Source organism: Spermophilus citellus (genome assembly GCF_964194105.1).
Source record: "Spermophilus citellus genome assembly, chromosome: 10".
NCBI lineage: Eukaryota > Metazoa > Chordata > Mammalia > Rodentia > Sciuridae > Spermophilus > Spermophilus citellus.
In genome coordinates this window covers 44,417,532-44,436,583 of record NC_138197.1, presented here as the reverse complement: position 1 = coordinate 44,436,583, position 19,052 = coordinate 44,417,532, and the positions used below count along the sequence as shown (strand labels likewise).

General features: G+C 36.9%; 1 protein-coding gene across 2 annotated transcripts in view; it reads right to left on the bottom strand.

The window, feature by feature from the left end:
* PIK3C2G (phosphatidylinositol-4-phosphate 3-kinase catalytic subunit type 2 gamma) overlaps positions 1-19,052 on the bottom strand; it is a gene marked incomplete at its 5' end in the record, with an annotated part of 348,977 nt that overhangs the window by 120,429 nt on the left and 209,496 nt on the right. The gene's annotated exons all lie outside the window — the stretch shown is intronic.

Here is a 19,052-nt window from a genome sequence, read left to right as displayed (position 1 = left end):
TTCCATCTGATAGTTAATGAGATTCCAAGAGTGAAGAATCAATATGAGACGTTGCCTTTTCTCATTTCAATTCACAATGCACTTTTTCTTTCCACCTTCTTAATTCTGTAACAAACACTTATCTCAAGAACATCTTCAACTTATTAAAATATGGACAAAGAGCTTTAGAAATAGTTTTTATAAGTAACTATGCTATGGTGTGACTTAATCATTCAGCACGGCTTCTTTCTTCTTTTCTTTAAATTGTCACATCCCCACACAGTCACATACCTAGGCATTGCTCTGCTCTCCAGCATTTTGCTTGATAACCTGGAGGCAAGAGAATGTCTCTTTTTTTCTTTTCTTTTTAAACTTTCAGACCTCTCTGGGCTCAATCCCCAACTCTATAACTTAAAATTACATAAATATATTTAGATATTATTTCTTCAACTATAAATAAGTTAACTGATTACAGAGAACTGTAGAGAACATAGAAGGAGCTACATGTTTGGAAAGTGTTTAGCACAATGTATACACTAGGCAATCAAAAAGCATTAGTCCATCTGTATGTTGCAGCCTCCCCAAGTTAACTTCTGTCTGCCCTACAGTTTGCTCATGCCATGCACATCAGAGGCACAGAGCACAAGCAAGTAAGAATACTTTGCAAGATAATGGAACAGTGACAAGTATTTGATTACTCTGTCTTCCATGTGACAATTTCTATTGCTTTCACAACAATTACAATGTGCTAAAACTTTTACTTTCTATTATGCCCTAAAACACTGACATAGACTAAGGAAGACGAATTCTTTTGAATCTTAATCTCTTTTAGATTGATTCTTTTAATTCAAACTGGTCTTTAGTTTCCCCCTCTTCTGAAAAATAATAAGAATTTAAGGAACTAGGAGAAAGGAGAATAGACTCCTAGGGGAAGGGGTGGTGTTTGGCACTCATGTGTGTGTGTGTGTGTGTGTGTGTGTGTGTGTGTTCTGAATTTCTAATTTTTCATCTCTGGGTATTCGATTACAAAGATTCTTACATATTCATTATTTTTATTTGTCCATTGTCTTCTGTTCTTACACACTTAAATTAGTTGAGCAGTTATGTACTGCTTGAAAGTGAATGCCTGCTCCTTTGCCATCCATATGAAGCTGGGTATCTTCAAGAACCTTTTTTCCTTTCCCAATGGAATTACAAACATTTTGTTTCACCAGATAACAGTTCTTATTTATTTTTGTAACATATTAAGACACATGTACACACATGTGTATGTGTGCATGCACATACATGCACACACACACACACACACACACAAAAACCCTCAAGGACCCAATGACGAATTATAGGAAAATATACTCTATTGCTGCTTGTGCGTTTTCAATGGAAGAAGATTACATACACCTTGAAAGGTTTCCTACTTAGCCCTGTGATGAAATTTTTGAAACGTCAGACATGTAATCAATGAATCACATCATTATTTGGAGACCCTGAGAAACGTGTGTTGGGTGCATGTGAGTGCAAAACTGAAAATGCAAGCATGCACTTGTAAAACTTCAAGACATTTTATGAAGAATCATATACCTCTTGGATTCTCACAGTACTTTGAAAACTGGGTAATGTAGCATTTTATAGTCTAGGAAATAGAAAGTTGATGAATAGAGTATTTCTATATCTTACATCAGTGTTTGCCAGCATTTTTATGTTTTGAATATCGAGTTTCTTGTTTTTTGAAACTTTTTTAACCTGTTCTAGTACATAAATATAACTCTTTAACCACCCAACTCCTGTCTACCTCATAAAAAAGAAGTTATTCTGCATGGATGAAATGGACAACTTTTTACTAAAATAATGATAGAAAATATGTATTTTAGGGTTGATGTCATAGGGACTGCCAGAATTGTATAGTTAATTTGTGTTCATAATAATCTTATTTCTTATTCTACTAGAAATTAATTTGCTTCTCTCGTGAGCAATATACTTGCTTCACTCTGGCCCAAGGAGGAAACACTCAGTTTGATTCCTTGTTCAAAATAAAATGGAGTGTAAAAGATTTGCAGAGAGAATATGTGATCGTGTTCTAAAAAACATAAAAGCTAAGAAAACTCAGTGTATTCTGCTGTGATTTTTTTCCTTGGAAAATGAACTTCATTCAAACCCTGATCCCTGCCAGAATTACATGCTTTCCTGGTGAGATCTGGTACAAGCTCTGTAATATTTTTTATTTGACACGTAAGGAGTTTGTTTTTACATGGCAGAATGGAAATCATACAGGGTTGGCAATGACCAAGAGAGGTTACTTATTCCATTCCTGTACTCTTAGGCACAGATGCTGTTACTGACAAGAAAAATTAACATGGCCCTTAATTTTCATCTGCAGGAAAAGACATACTACATAGTTTTGGGTGGAGGGTTTCCAGTAGGCTGTCAATGACCTTCCCTATAAGAAAGTGGTAAGTCCCTCATGCTGTGAGTTTTACCCATTTCCTCTGTTAATAAGGCTATGGAAAACAGCTGACCACCATTCTTTAAGTATACAGAAATCCTTTAGAAAGACATTGTAACCTGAGAGAGGCAGAATTGCTTATGCCAAATAAAATGTCTAAAAATAGAAAGTTAAGGCCAAGGGACTGAGGAGTATTAAGAGGGCTTGCCATTAAAGGACTAGTTTTTTGAGATGCAGGCAACATGATCATGCAAAAACTGTGAGGTAAATCTCAAAATTCTAGAGACCTGTTTATCTGAATATCTGCAAGATCCAACTGTATTTTAAATTTGATATTGTTTTGAACATGAGTCTGAGTGCCTTATAGACTGTAAGCTATGGCAACATTAAAAAGAAATAAATGCAGAAAATTTAGAGGATTAAAAGGAGATTTTGACAGTGTTAGATTCCATAAGCAAAAAAGCTAAGAGTGAAGGAAACATATCTTGGGTGACTGAGCACATTTGTCAGGAGGGTATTTGCCTAAATTAAGTGGATTCTGGTAGACTCAGAGATAGCTAAGACAGTCACAAACCTTAGCCAGCATGAAATGGAGATTTTCCTTGGATATTAAAGCTTTTCTCCATTTCATCATGCATATCGCTACTTCTGGGCACATGGTGATTGACTTGCTAGAGCCACAGGAAAAGTAGAGATAGTTCATATTTCATCAGTCTACCAGCAGGACAGAACAGAGTAATCACACCATCTTTGCTCTCTTTGCCTCATAACCTCCTTCAGTCTTGCTCTTAATTTTAGTTCTCAACAGCACAACATCTCACGTCATTGGGGCTGCCTGAGATTTTTATCCACTTGTATATTTCCTGTGGATGAAGAGGGGAAACAGAAGTTCTTTTCTGGTATTGAATGCTTTTTTTCCTTCTTCAAGTACAGGAAATGCATGACTGGGTAAAATCTCAGGCAGCCTCAATGGTGTGGGATGTTGTGCTGTTATGAACTATCATTAGTTCATCTTTACTGTGATGAGGGATTTCAGGTCAGCCCTGGACTCCCCCTGCCTATTTTCTCCTGTGTCTGGCGCTATTCTCTGTGGGCTGAGGTATGTGGCTCAGTAGACCATTGGTTAGTAAGCATAGGGGGATCTAGAATGTGACTTCTTCAGGTGTTCTTAGGACCCCAGGACAGATAAAGGCTGAAGTCCAATGCCTAGGTGGAATTTTTAATTGTAAGATTTCAATAGTGCAATTAACAAGTAAAACGATCTCTCTTTAGCATCACCAACTTCATTTAACTTCTGATATGATTTAGATCTGAGTGTCCCTCCAAAATCTTATGTGTTAGGCAATGCAGCAATGTTCAGAGGTGAAAATATTGGATCATGAGAGCTCTAACATCATCAGTGGATTAATCCACTTGATGGATTAATAGTCTAAATGGACTACTTGGTGGTAACTGCAGCCAGATGGGGATGCTGCTAGATAAAGTAGGTCACAGGGGGCATGACCCTGGGGATTATATTTTGTCCCTGGCTTGCTGGCTCTCTGCTTCCTGGCTGCCACAAGCTGAGCAGCTTGCCTCTGCCACACCCTTCTGCCATGATGTTCTTCATCTCAGGACCAGAGCAATGGATTTGGCCAACCATGGAGTGGACCTCTGAAACAGGGAGCCCAAAATAAACATTTTGTTGTCTAAGTTTTCTTGTCAGGTATTTTGGTCATAGTGACAAAAAGCTCACTAACACCAGCTTTCAATGGTTAAGACATTCATTCAATGTTTCCCTCTACTGAGGAACTGGGTACATACTCCTTGAAAAAATAAGAGATCCATCTGACTAGCCAGTTGTTAGATTACTGATTTGCTCTTTTAGAAATACTAAATCTAAAGGTCTATTGAATTTAGCACATAAAGGCCATTATATGGGCCAGGGCAATTGTTATGGTTTAAATATTGTGTCCCCCCCACCCCCCACATTCATGTGTGAAACAATACAAGAAAGTTAAGAGGTGAATGATTGGGTTATAAGAGCCTTATCCTAACCAATGCATTAATCCCTCGTCAGGGATTAACTGGGTGTTAACCATAGGCAGGTAGGGTGTGGCTGAAAGAGGTGGGTCCCTGGGGCATGCCTTGGAGTATATATTTTGTCCTTGTTGAGCAGAGCACATTCTCTCTGCTTCCTGGTACCCTGTTCCCAGCTGCTTTCCTTTACTAAACTCTTCCATCATGATGTTTTCTGCCTTACCTGGAGCCCCAGAAAAGGAAGCCAGCCACCTATGGACTGAGACTTCTGAAACTATGAGCCCCCAAATAAACCTTTCCTCCTCTACTTTTTCTTGTCAAGTCTTCTAGTCATAGCAGTAAAACAAAACAAAAACAAAACCAAAAAACCTTACTAAACAGCAATTCTGTAATTTCCAATCAATTATTATTTTGCAATAAATATTTTTCAACAAATCACTTTGTTGTAACAACTCAAATATAAAGCTATTAACAAAGGGAATAAATGGAAAGTACTTAAATCTGTACTCTAGAGATTGTATACATTTTAGAGCTTTTAAACATATGAGGGGGCCTGTAAGGTAGGTAACTGACTTGATTTACATGCATGCCATGATTTTTATAGCGAATGATTATTAACATCACCAAAGTTGTCTTTTAAGAATGTTATGTACTCCTATTTTGGATGCTTCCACTGCGCCCGTACTAAGTGGAAGATGTGATTTTTGTTCTTGACTCAATGCTTTCTCTTCTGAAGATTGTCCATCCATACTCTTTGCCAAGTGATTTCCAGTGCGTTCTTGTAGGCAGAGTATACTTCTCCAGCCCTTGTCAGAATAGCCATGAGTTTTACCTTGTTCAACAGAATGAGACTGAATGAAATGTATGCCCATGCCCTTACAGATGCTTTAAATATACTTTTGTGCTTTGCTTTGGCCTTTTGTCCTTCTACTTTGGGCGGTGAAAACAGGTGGGGCTGCTCCTGCATTTCTGAACTGAATACCACATGGAGCAGAGCTGAGCACTGATGCCTCGAGTCTGGTGGAGCCAGATGGAGGAGGTGCAAGTCTGCAGCCTGGATGCCACATGAGTGAGAAACAAATCTTGGTTCACATAAACCTTGAGGCAGTTTTGTTGCTATGGTGAAAGCAAATGAATATGCCGAATTTCACATTCTTCCTTTTTTCTTTTCTTCGATTTGTTTTTCGCTTGTTTGTTTGAATTGCCTCTAGAATACAAAACATATTTTTAAACCTCCCCAGTGGTAGCCTAGAGGATAATTTGGGCCAAACCTAATTATTGAAAATAAACAAAAATCATCTGAAGCCTTATCTAGTGAGTTAGATGAGTGATCAATTTGAGAATGATTTCAGATAAAAAAAAAAACTTATAAAAGCAATACAAGTGACTTTCTTTCGTGGATCATAAAAAGTCCTGGAGGGTTTTTCAAAAATGATTAGATTCTGTTCATTTGAACCTGTATATTCTCTGACATTGCTGAAATTTTATTGTTGTTTCTTATCACACCTAACATGCTTTTTGATTCATTTGAAACTATGAATAGGCCTAGGTACCATCTGCCACTTTGTCCAGCCAAGTGTTTGTCTATCTGATAGGAGATTCTCTCTGAGTAAAATGGTATTATACTAACAAGTGCAATAGCAATGGAAGGATTTGGGGGGTAGGCTTATGTAAGCTAGGACTAAATAAAGGGTCTTAAGGCTGAGGGCAGTAAGGGAGGCAGACATGTACCTGCTCTGCTCCAATGGCAGAAGCTGGAGGACTGGATGTGGAATGGGGACTGATGGCATTGGATGGGGAAACATTAAGTATCTGCAGGATGACTGTCACTTTCCCTTGTTGCCCCTGTGATGGCTATCAAGATCTAAGATTAAAGAAGAGAAAACAGATAGCCATATTCTAAGAGTGCCCAAACAAAACCAAATACAAACAAACAAAGCTCACCAGGAGAGGGACTGAATGGCTGTGATACAATGATCATTATTTCTCCTACTAGGTCCTCGGATGTATTTGTGAGTTTAAGATCTGTGAGTCATCCATCTGGTGAGGAATAGAGTGGTTCCTGTATGTCCACTTATCCTCGAAGAGTTCAGTGAAGAGAGAGACTCAAAGAGAACCATTTATAGTGGTTCAATTGTGTGCAAGAAAAGGAATTTGTCATCTCACTCCTAGGTAAGATTTCTGCTCTGAAAGAGGGTTTGATTTTCCCTGGGCTGTGTGAACACGAAGACCGCGATGGAGAGGAGTAGAAAAGGAGTAGCCTGTACTGAACCCCAACTGGTTCACAAAGCCAGGGTGTATGAAGGTCCCAAGGCTCCAATAAGCTCACGGAAGGTACTTATATATGACCCCTTTTTGTGTGAAAATAGGGTGAGCTAAAACCACATCTCCTGGAGAGGAGGTCCTACCAGTCTCCCTAAAGAACTCACACATGGTAACCTGGAGCAGCTGCCTTTACAGTGAACCCACAGAAGGTCTTGAATATGAGCTCCTGGACAAGGGATTGCAACTGCTTGTCCCATAGTCCCATCAAGTGTGAGGGTCCATTTTCTCCTCTTTTCTTCCCACCCCAAACCAAGGGGAGAGAGAGAGAGAGAGAGAGAGAGAGAGAGAGAGAGAGAGAGAGAGAGAGAGAGAGAGAGAGAAAATAGCACACCACAACCTCTACCCACTGAGATTTCCCAGGCTAAAGCTTAGCTGGTGCTGAAGAATAGGGTGATGGTGTTATGGCAAATGAGAGAAGAACATGAAGTTTTAAATTGGACAACATGGGTGAGAGTTATTCAATATCTAAAAATGACCAGGAAACTATGGAATCTACCATAATTAAAATTAGAGAATGTAAAAGGGCAAAGTAAAAGCTTCTATTTGAAACTATAAAATTCAGTTGGTTCAGAGGAAAATTAGGTGAGATGTTTAAAAATCTGAGTCATTGCAGGAAGACATACAGCTTCAGGAAATTCACTGATTGTCCTTCATGGGGTAAAGTTCCCCAAATGCAGTATAGAGACTTGGGGATCTTGACCCTCAACACTGTTCCTCCAGATCCCATGTATGGATATATAAATGTCCATTTGATATTGTAATTAATAGTTTGTCATCAAATAGAATAGTTTTGGGGATGGCACCAGAGATTGAACCCAGGGGCACTTAACCACTGAGCACATCTCCAGCCTTTTTTATGTTTTAAGACAGGTTCTCACTAAGTTGCTTAGGGCCTTGTTAAGTTGCTGAAACTGGCTTTGAACTTATGACAGGCTTGCACCACAGCAGCTAGCACATATTTAATTGTAAGGTTAAATGGTATTGAAAATTGGCCATAGATGGTATCCAGTTTGTATAATCACTAATAATCAGTGTTAAACAGCAATGTTGCACTCTTAGGATGAGCCGTGATTTATAATGGAGAAAACTATGCTGAGCAGAAAAGTCCTTGAAGATTCCTGGATCTGTAATATATAAAATAGGAAACTCTTCACTCATCCTGCTGAGGGGTATGGTCCACTAGGTAGGCTACAGTTTAATAAGTAAAACACCTTTCAATCTATTTACACGTATTCCTATGCTCTCATGGCAAATAATCTGAGCAATGTGATTTTAGAACAGAAACTCTGTCTTCCTCCTCTGCTCATTCCAACACACTTACTGCTTTAGTGTAAGTAATTTTCTTCAAATCATTTTCCTAAATTAGGTACCAAGCTGTGTGAGTAGCTGGTAGTGAGCCTTCTCTGAACACCACCCCCACTGTACTCCATATGCTTGTTAATCCTAAAAGAAAACAAAATAGGTGGGATTTTGGTTCTGGGGGGAGAGAGAGAGAGAGAGAGAGAGAGAGAGAGAGAGAGAGAGAGAGAGAGAGAGAGAGAGAGAGAGATCTATGAGGCCCTTCTGTATTCTATCTCCCTTTCTCACATCCTGGTTTTCTACCTTCCCTGAGCTGAAAATCCCCTTGCTCCTGTTGCTCTTCCTTTGGCAAAAACTCAACCTCATTCTGCTTTCTCCTGTTGTGTCCTTAGTCGATTACTCCTTGTCCTTTTCACTGTAATCAAACACCTTCAGTGTCAATTACACTCATACTCTCTATGAATAACAGTTCATGAGAATGAGCTGAATGACACAATCTCTCCCACACCTCTCACATTTATTAGGTAAGGAAACCGAGATTAAGGAACATGCTCAAGGTCCTGCAACTAGAACCCAGAGTTCTTGACCATGGCTCAGGGCTCTCAGCATTATGTTCTGTTTCTAAAACCCACTGAGACATGATTTGGAAGACTATTTTTTGTTTGTTTGTTTGTTTGCGTCAACTCTGGTAAGAAACTTAAATGTTTTTACTCACTTTCCTGCTCTATAAAATGTTGAAGCTGGTGAGGTTCCATAGACTACCTTCCCGGTCTAGGGCTCTATAATTTTAATCCTTAATGAGGCAATCAAGCATTTACTCTCTGCCAAGAATTTCCCATAGCTGTGCTAGGCAATCTGCACATTAGCTCCAGGTATTATAATTCCTTCCATCTCATAGGCAAGGGTGATATGGTTCATAGAGATGGAATAACTTGCCCAAAGTCACCACTCAGTGGCCCAGGGATGCCAGTTCATAGGTCTCCAAGGCCGTGGATCTTCATCATTATGCTGCATGCACCACCTTCTAACATCCAAACAAGGAACTAGCTCATGATGTAGTTTTGACATTAGCATGTAATCTAGGAATATTTTGATTTTCTTTCTTCCCTTCCTTCTTTCTCTTCTTCCCCTCCCCACTCCAAATTTCTTCCCTATTTTTATTTATTTATTTCTCTTATTTCTTATTTCCCAATCCTTTGAAATGATGTGACCTCACATTACCATCTTTCTTTCCAAGCTCCTCATTTCATTTTGTCCTACTACCTATAAACTCCCTGCCAAAACTCCACCAAAAAGTCAATATTTTCCTTTCTTCTTTTAACATATTTATATCTACATCTATATATATCTATATCTATCTATCTATATATAATTATATATTTAATTATTGAAGAGCAGTTTATTGACCTAAACATTAATTTTGTGTGAAATATTTATAAGCAAAGATACTCTTTTTCATCTTACCTAGCCTGCAAAAATGAATAAAATGTGTGGAATCTATTTTGGTAATGCAAATCATTCACCTGACTCACCCCTCCCCATCCCTTCCTCACTTGAGAAACTGGGGTCAACACCATAGTTCCAAAAAGTCTGGCCCCTGTGGTTTATTTAGACAAGTGACAGTGTTGGGTGACACTGGGGGATTGGAGGGGAGAAGAAGAATAGTTGAAAGTAATGCACTGACTGCGTTTGGGAACCTAAGATTCCAGATGAGCTGTACACTCATAACAGATGTGCTCTGCACTACCCACTTTAATTGGGCCTTTGGCTCCAGACATTTCCAAGTTGTGACAGAAGAGAAATGGGGAGTCTCTAACATCAGCACATGCACCATAATACAATAAATTCTGCCCGACATATAATTAATGCTCAAATCCATGCTTGTGGAATTTTAAATTAGTCCAATAGATGACTCTATTTTCCCTTACTCTTTGAAAATGTGGTTCTGAGTTCCTAACTCAGTCGTTTTTTTTTTAACTTTCATTTTTATTTATTTATTTATCTTTTGGAATACATGTATAGTTACTTTAAAGGCAGTATAAGCATGTTTTTCATAAAGTTTCCTTAACAAAATTTCTTTTTAACAGCAAGACGATTGATTCCTTTGCTATATAAATGTTTCATAAGAATAGCAACCTAATAATAAAAATCCTCTTTACCGCTCAGCCTTTTGTTCTTGTACAGACCTCTGGTGAAAGCTGGATAATCATCATATTGTGCAGTGAACAATCCAGGTGTTTGAACACAGCCAGAGGGGCAGGTTTACCGGTTCAAGGCAAAGCTGGCTTTGAAATATCTAGTTTTCCTGAAGACTTAGCTTCAGATCACACCTGGGGCAGCTGCTTCACCCGTCGTTTTTCAGAGTCACTAACAGTGTGGTTTATTCTGTAAGGATATTAAAGGTTCCCTGGGATATTATCTGTAAGATTTAGAGCTGTGTTTGATGTCCTGAGAAAATTTCTGGGACATTCTTGTTCATCATCACAAGAGAATGTGTGTCTTGAAATTGGCTAGCACCACTTAATCACATTCCTTTTGGAAATTCAATAGACTTAGTGGTGTTCTACGAGACCTTCATAACCCACCCAGCTAATTATCTGCCTGCTTATGTGATGTTATTATTGTTATTGTTCAAGTTGTATTTTATAGTCAGGGATCACCATGTCCCATGAATGTAGAAATAGGACTAGACATATTACACTTCAAATGCTCTCAGTATGACTGCACAAGTAATTGACTCTTAATTCAGTCTCTCCATTTGTAAGAGGATGATAATGATGATAATAATAATATTAAGTTTTGTCCTATTATCAAATATGTTTCTGTTATGAACTGGCTTATATCTCCTCAACATTCCCTAACACCTGAGGTGACTGTAGTCAGGGCCTTTTAGAAGGTAGTTAAGGAGGTAATTAAGGTTAAACAAGGTCGTAAGGGTGGGCGAGGCCCTTGTTCAGGAGGAAGAGGCACCAGGATGTGCACAAACAGAAGCAAGGTGGTGTGAACACAGTCAGGTGTCTGTATTCAAGGCTGAAAGTGAGGCCTCCTCAGAATCCACCCTGCTGGGACCTTGATCTTAGACCTCCAGCCTCCAAAACAGTGAGAAAATAAATTTATGTTGTTCAGATGTAATCCAATTGTAATGTTCTACTACAGAAGCCCTAGAAGACTGATATAATTTCCAACTTAAAATTCATCTTTTTTGCAATCTAAGCCTATAAATTCATCTGTCTATAAGGCATAATGGTTAGATTTTCCTAGAGCATTTTAACTTTCACCTGAGTAATCTAATCATCATTGTCCCCAGTGTCTGCTTCTTCACCTGAATTACTTATTTCCATGAATAGGCTTGCCAGCTCCCACCTCTCTGACTCTTATCTTCATTCTCAACATCAAATTCGTTACCATGTCCCATTACATTTACCTTCTAAACAGCTCTCAAATCTAATTTCTTCTGTCTCCCATTGACAGAATTTAATTGAAGTCTTGATTTCTAGAATCTTCTGGTACTTGATTTTCCCATCATCTATATTTTACCCCTTCTCCTAGTCTTCATTACTTAGTCTAATGAAATACAATTCTAGTTATAAGAAGCACCTAGATTGCAGGATAAAATAAGTAATCCTACTGTAACATACAAGGCACTTCAGGATTAATTTCCCCTTGTTCTTAAGTTTTGTCTTTTATTCCCACTCATGTCTTTCTATTCCAAATGTAAAGTACTACATATAGTAACTCGAATCTTCTTTGCTTTCTCTGGCTACAGTGCTTTTGCATTGTTCTGAGCCTTGTGTCTGAAATGATGTTTCAGTACATGAACATTTGTTTATACTTTAATGTTCAATTTAATTAGCATCTGTTCTGATAGGCTTTCTAAAGATTTTTCTAGTCTAGGCAGGTATGCCTCATCCCCTCTGTAAGGGTAAAGTACTTCCCTTCAAATTTATTATATTGTGCTTTTAAAAATGTGTTTTCATTTTTTCCCAATCTCTCTGCTTCTAGACTGTAAATTCTTTAAGGAGAGGATTATGACTTTAACTGCTCGTGGCATAACAGAATTTCTGATTGTGACAGAGCAGATCTGAGTATATAGAGAAGGAAAAACCAATTCCACTTCAGATTCACTTTCTCCTATTACATTCACAACACAGATCACTTCTAGAACCCCCAAAGTAGGGGTATTTCTCCCCCTCCAGCAAGTGGGCGATATCTCAGTGGGAAACCAGAATCCTTTAACTTAATTCAGTTCTTGCACTATCTATGTGGAGATAGTCAGATCCCACAATTTGAAGCCTAGTCCTTAAGACCCACCTCCCCCATCTGGACCTAGTTTGCTTTCACTTGTGCTTCTGACTGGCCAGCTATAAATTATGGTTCCTACACTCCCGTCCTATCTTCAACCAATTGGCTTGAGTGACTCACAGAACTCAGATGAACACCTATGTTTAATTATTTGTTATAAAGCATATTATAAATGATACACATGAAGAGATGCATAGGGTGAGGTGTAGTGGAAGGGTGATGCCTCAGTGACCACTCTGGGCATGCTACCCTCTAGGAATCTCTACCTGCTTAGCTGTCTGAAGGTTCTCCAAATGCTGTTCTGTGTTTTCATGGTGATTTTATTGCACAGGCTTGATTGATTACAACATTGCTAATAGACTGTTAGACTGGGTGAGGAAACCCACCAAGATTTGTCTATTCAGTTTTTTAAAAGCACAATATAATAAATAGTCTGTCTGTGCAGCCTTCCTCCTTCCAGGGCAGTACCCCTGTGGAATGAGGAGGATCTTATCACTTACTATATTGACAAGATAATTTATATTGTTCTATTGACCAGAGAATTTCCTTATTGCTGGCTCCCAGGACAGAAAGATTTAGATTAGAGTTTCTATGACCTATAGTTACTGTGACCTGCATGGGGAGGGAATTGAGCCAGGATCTGTGGATGGAAACAACTAAAATATACATCATAATATCACAATAGGGCAGTGAATATTTTCCGAATAAATGCATGAATGATTACTACATAAATAAATCCTATCTTCTTACAATTGATTTATTTATTGATTAAAATTTTAAAATATGAACTCAAAAGTAATTTAATAAATTCTGGAATTGTAGAATCCTATTATATTTTCACATGGTATTTTCTTTAATCTCCCCAAATCTTGCATATTATATATTTATGTGCACTTTTAAATATATTCATTAACATATATTAAAATGTTATTTGTATTTGAAATTTTTTAAATACTCAGAAAATACCAGTGATTAATCTCTATCATATTATAATTTGCCAATTTGGATCATGGGGAAAGAATTGGGGAAGTTACTGACTTGTAAATAAGAATAATTGCTTAATTAAATAAATTTAGCTGTAAAAACCCCATTATTGTCAGTTATGTTACCTAAGGTATAGGTAATTTAAAAAGAAGGCATCCCCCAGGACACTTTTCTAATGTATAAGCAATGCCATTTTAGAATTGAACTTGCTATTATCTCAGAGGAAAAGTTACAAATTAAGAGAAACAGAGTATGTGTGAAGGAGTGGGGAATGGATCTATTCAGTAAGTTAGAAGAGCATTTATTTTTAAAGAATTTCCAAAAACTTGTTTTAAAAAGTTTAGATTGAGGGCTGGGGATATAGCTCAGTTGGTAGAGTGCTTGCCTCACATGCACAAGGCCCTGGGTTCAATCCTTAGCACTACCAAAAAAAAAAAAAATTTAGATTGATGGTTACCAACAATGTTGGTGTAATGAAATGTCAGACTCTAAAATCTGTTTTTTTGCAGATGTGAGCAGTTACTATAAATAATAAAAAACAAAAACAGTGGAAAGGTAGGAAGGTATCTGCTACCAAAATTAAAACAGCCTATAATAGTCTACAGGTGCTTTCATTTCTATGGTTTTCATTTTTTTTTTGCTCCTATTTACTAAACAAAACATGCTTTTGCTTTGTAGTTTGGACCATCAAATTATTTAGTTCTTTATGAGACTCTCCCTTTGTGATTATCTTTTAAGAATTAAGTTTCAACAGTTTTGCTTTAATGAGACTCTTAGTCTGTGAAATCATCAGTGGATATTGGGTGATAGTGCTCAAAGGGGTAGGTAACTGAAATTGCTTTGATGTTAATTGGTTGGCAAGTTTCTTTCCAGAAGAAAAAAAAAAAAGAAAAAGAAAGACAACTATTACTTTGTGACGACTAGTACATCTTTCTTAGAAAATGACATTTTTAGTCATAATTTGAAAATTATTAATTCGAATCATGGATCAAATATTTAAATGCTGTGTCTTTGGAGGGTTCATGTTATGGTTGAGATATTAACTGTTCCCCAAGAAGCTCATGAGTGAGACAAAGCAAGAATGTTTAGAGATAAAGTGATGACAGCCTTAATCTAAACGGAGCATCCATCCTTGGTAGGGATCAACTGGGTTGTAGGTAGGGTGTGGCTAAAGGAGGTATACATCTGGGAGCATGCTTTTTGGGGTATATATGTTGTCCTGGTTGAGTGGAGCTCTCCCTCTGCTTCTTGGTGCCATGTTCTCAGCTGCTTTCCTCCACCACACCCTTCTGCCATGATGTTCTTCCTCACTTTGGGCCCCGAAGAATGGAGTTGGCCATCTATGGACGGAGACCTCTGAAACTGAGAGCCCACAGATAATCTTTTCCTCCTCTAATTTTTTTTTTATTCTTGTCAAGTCTTTGTTCACAGCAGTGAAAAAGCTGACTATAATAGTTCTTCTGTATAACAGTATTTCCCACTGTGCTACTATTTAATGTTAGACAAATCTGATAATGCTTAACTCTGTATTTTCTTGTTTGTTATGCTTTACTTTTGTTTCTGTTCTATCCTCCTCTTTTTCACTTAGCAACAGAACAAAATAATTTATTGCAATCTTTTCTATTTATAGTGTAATTAAAAAAAAAAACTTCACAAGTGGGGAAAACAGGGCGATGAGAAGGTAAATTGTTGATGAAGTTTTGTTATTTCCTTTCCCCCAAATTCTGGAAAGGTAAAATAGAGAATTTTGCAAAAGAATCTCTTATTGCCTGGTAAATTCTATTTAAGGGAACTCCATTTATGGTCTCATTTCTCTCTTTTGGATTGATAATACCTACATCAATCAGTAAGATCTAATATCATTTCAAAAGTCATGAAATATAGAGAAAGAACAGCCTAAGGAGTTATATTTGAGTTCAAAACATGGTTGAGACATTTAATGGCTTTGTTACTTTTGACCCCTGGCTCAAACTTTCTGAGTTGCAGTAGTACTTAATGATTCCTAATTGACAAGATTGCCATGAGGAGCAAATGATATAATTCAGTAAAGTCTCAGTAAAAGTATAATATTCATATCTTTCCATTACTGATAGTAGCTGTTTTTGTTATTCCTAGAAATATACAGTTTGAATATTAGTTTATATTTCTCTAGATTTCATAAATATTTTTGGTTACAGTGTGGCTCATTTTACCAAAATATTTTGCCTAACATGACTTAGTGGAAAATAAACTTTTCTCAACTAAAAGGATTTATAAGTAAAAATTATTTCTAGTTGAAATGCAATTCGCCCACATGGTCTGTGTGGTAAAAACAATTAAAGAAAATGGCAGAAAGCTTTCTTAAATGTTCAAGACTATTCTGGTTTCAAGGATATTCAAGTTCAACATTTTCAGTCTTTGATGTCATTGTCAAAAGCATTGGGAAAACAACACACAATAACAATCAGAGCAAGCATATAATAACAATAGCAGTGATTGAAGTCAAGGTGCCAATGTAGGAATAGTAATAGAATCAATTCAGTAACATTCTACTGTGGCCACTACTAGTACTGATAAGACTGAATGTAGATGATCTTCTCAACATGTTGGGTAGTTGCTCTAGATATATTATTTCTACTTGATCCAGATAGTGGGTTAGTGATTTCAATATTTAATTTGAATGGGTTGAGCAGGCAGAGAAGTAGCAGTCAAGAACACAGGGTGGAAACTGAGACTGCAGACGTCACTGTCATAGGAATGGTTTATGGTCTGCTCCAAATACACAAGGGTGTTTTTTTTATTATCATTATTTTGGTAAAACACATATGCTATCACTTTTAGGCTAATTTTGTGCCATATTAGAATAGTTATTTCTTTCAGTATTTTCCCATGCATGTGAAAGTTGTAAAAATCTCAAAAACCTAAACTGTAGAATCAGAACTAAAGTCCAGAAAGATTTATGGAAATGACTTAGAAGTTTTTTTTTTTTTTTAAGTTACATAACATTTTTAGTAAAAATTATAAAAAATTTTAAACATTGTTTATTTGGAACCACCTTTCTTCTCTAACTTGCAAACCACAGTGTGTGTGTGTGTGTGTGTGTGTGTGTGTGTGTGTGCGCGCGCGCGCGCGCACGCGCGCGTGTGGGCCGGGGGGCCGGGGGTGGGGGTGGGGTCTGGTGAAAAATGATTTGTCGTATGAAGAGTGAATTAGCCTAGGTGACTGTTTGTTTTGTTCTTACCTCACACTGTAAGTTAGCTCTTGGGAACTATGAGGCTTGAAGGAACACATTTTTAAAAACATTGGAAAGATAATATTTTCTATTTTTAAAAATGGCTTAGGTCAAATGAGGAAAGGTGACTTGCTTTAGATCATACAAATAAAACAAATATAGATAAAATAAATTCTATTTATTTATTCAAAATTATGTACTAAGCAACTACATAGATTCTGATAGCAGAGTGATAACTAATATACATCAGTACAGAACCACCAAGACAGGTGATGATTGAGATAACCAAAGTGCATGTGATCATGGAACTCACACTATAGTAGAGGAGGCAGACAATAAATATAAAAATGAATGAGTCAAAAAATTTAAACTGTGATATAAAGCAATTGAGACTGGGATCTTAGACAACTGTTGCATACAAAGAATGTCTTGGGCACAAATTTAGAGAAAAAATGATACAGTTAAACTATAAATGTTTAATTTCTAAGATGTGATATATTTATAAAGAAAGGTATTCTAAGTGTAAGTGAAAGAATTACAAATGTATAATTATAACCCCTCCTGTAACTGAATTAATGACCGCTTAACCTGTCTCCTCTTTTCATGTTTTGATACATTTGAATGTAATTTTTGAATCGAGAAAAGCAGATTATCTTTTCCCATTTGGAAATGTAAAGAAGTTCACTTAGTTTCTATTTTGAGTAGGTTACATTCAAAACTGAGAAATTTCTGTATGGAGGTTTAAAATAATTGAATCATGTCTTTTATATCTTACTAAGGGTATGCCATTTTGATTTTTGTGATGCAGTTTTTTTATTTATATATCATAGCAGAATGTATTACAATGCTTATTACATATATAGAGCACAATTTTTCATGTCTCTGGTTATATACATAGTATAGTTACACCAATTCGTGTCTTCATACATGTACTTTGGATGGTAATGCTGTAATTTGATATAAGGAGACTCTATTATGGATTTGCAGATCTTTCATAATTAATTAACATCCAGAGATTCACAAATATTGATTGTGGACTGTGAGTAATGTATTTTACTAGGTACTATGAGAAAGCTATTGAATAATAAGAAATCCAAAAATTTCTAAACTCAGTATATCTCATTGAGGACAAATAATATGTTTAAATATGCAATGTCTTAGATCACAAGGATCAAATAATGGCAAACAAATTTATAGTAATGAATATTGATTAAGAAGAAATTAGTATTGTTCAGAATGAGTGTAGAAAACTCACAAAGGGTTTAGTATATGAATTAAATCCAAATAAATAAGTAAAGAAATAAAATACGATGGGAATGAGTAACTATTAGAAAAGAATTAAGTGGCAGGGAATTTTCCAGAGATGAGACTGTCAAAAGTAAAGGTTCTGTGATAGAAACATGCAAGGATTATTCAGGTGACAGTGACCTGAAAAATCCAATAAGAGCAAAAAGCTTTTGGCAGACACTGGTAGAAAAGAAAATGGTTGCAAAGAAATTTGGATAGTTTATGAAATGTCTTAAATACCTAGATAAAAGGAGAATGTATTCTGTAAGTATCACCAGGGAAAGTAGTATGTGCATTCAAGATTTTTTAGTAGGGAAGAGATAATAAATTCATATAAGTAGAGATTTGTTATGGTTTAGGTGGGTGGTGTCCCCCAAAAGCTCCTGTGCAGAGGTAAAGTGAGTAGATGTTGAGAACTGTAACCTAATCAGTTCATCCTGGTTTGAATGGTCTGACTGGGTGGTAACTGTAGGCAGGTGGGGTGTGGTTGGAGGCAGTGGGTCATTGGGGGCATGCCTTAGAAGGATTCATCTTCCCTGTTCCCCTCTCTCAGCTTCCTGGCTGCCATGTTCATCTTCCCTTTGGCCACGATGTTCTGCCTCACCTTATACCCAGAGTAATAGAGTGGGCCATCTATAGACTGAACCTCTGAAACTATGAGCCCCCAATAAACTCCTCCTCTAAGTTGTTCTTGTTGGGTATTTTGGTCACAGCAAAACAAAGTGGACTAAAACAGATTCAGCACATCCATGTGCTCTATCTATTTAAGGAGACTTGGTTTTGTCTGAGGACAGACAAGTGTTCTTCTGGAGCATTCTTTTGTTTTCCAGAACATTTTTATGGAATTACAGAAGACTTTTCAAAATGAGCATAAGTTTTGTTTTCAGAAAACTGCATTGCTATGAGTGGCTATGGTACGTTGGAGAGCAGAGAAATAGTTTAAACTAATGCCTTAGGCCTCATACAGGCCTAAATCAGTGGTTCTTAACTTCTTACAACCTGACTTTTGTTTTTGCTTTTGTTGTTGTTACATACAACAAATCTAATACTTTAATCTCTTTTTAAAACTTTGACCTAAAGTAAATTATTTTGATAATAAGCAATAAATAGTTTTGGTGTTGAGTTTTGATTTTTGATACTACACATACTCCTATTGCTGTGATTTTCTCCCCTCTCTTCTCACTTTGATTGATATCGATAATC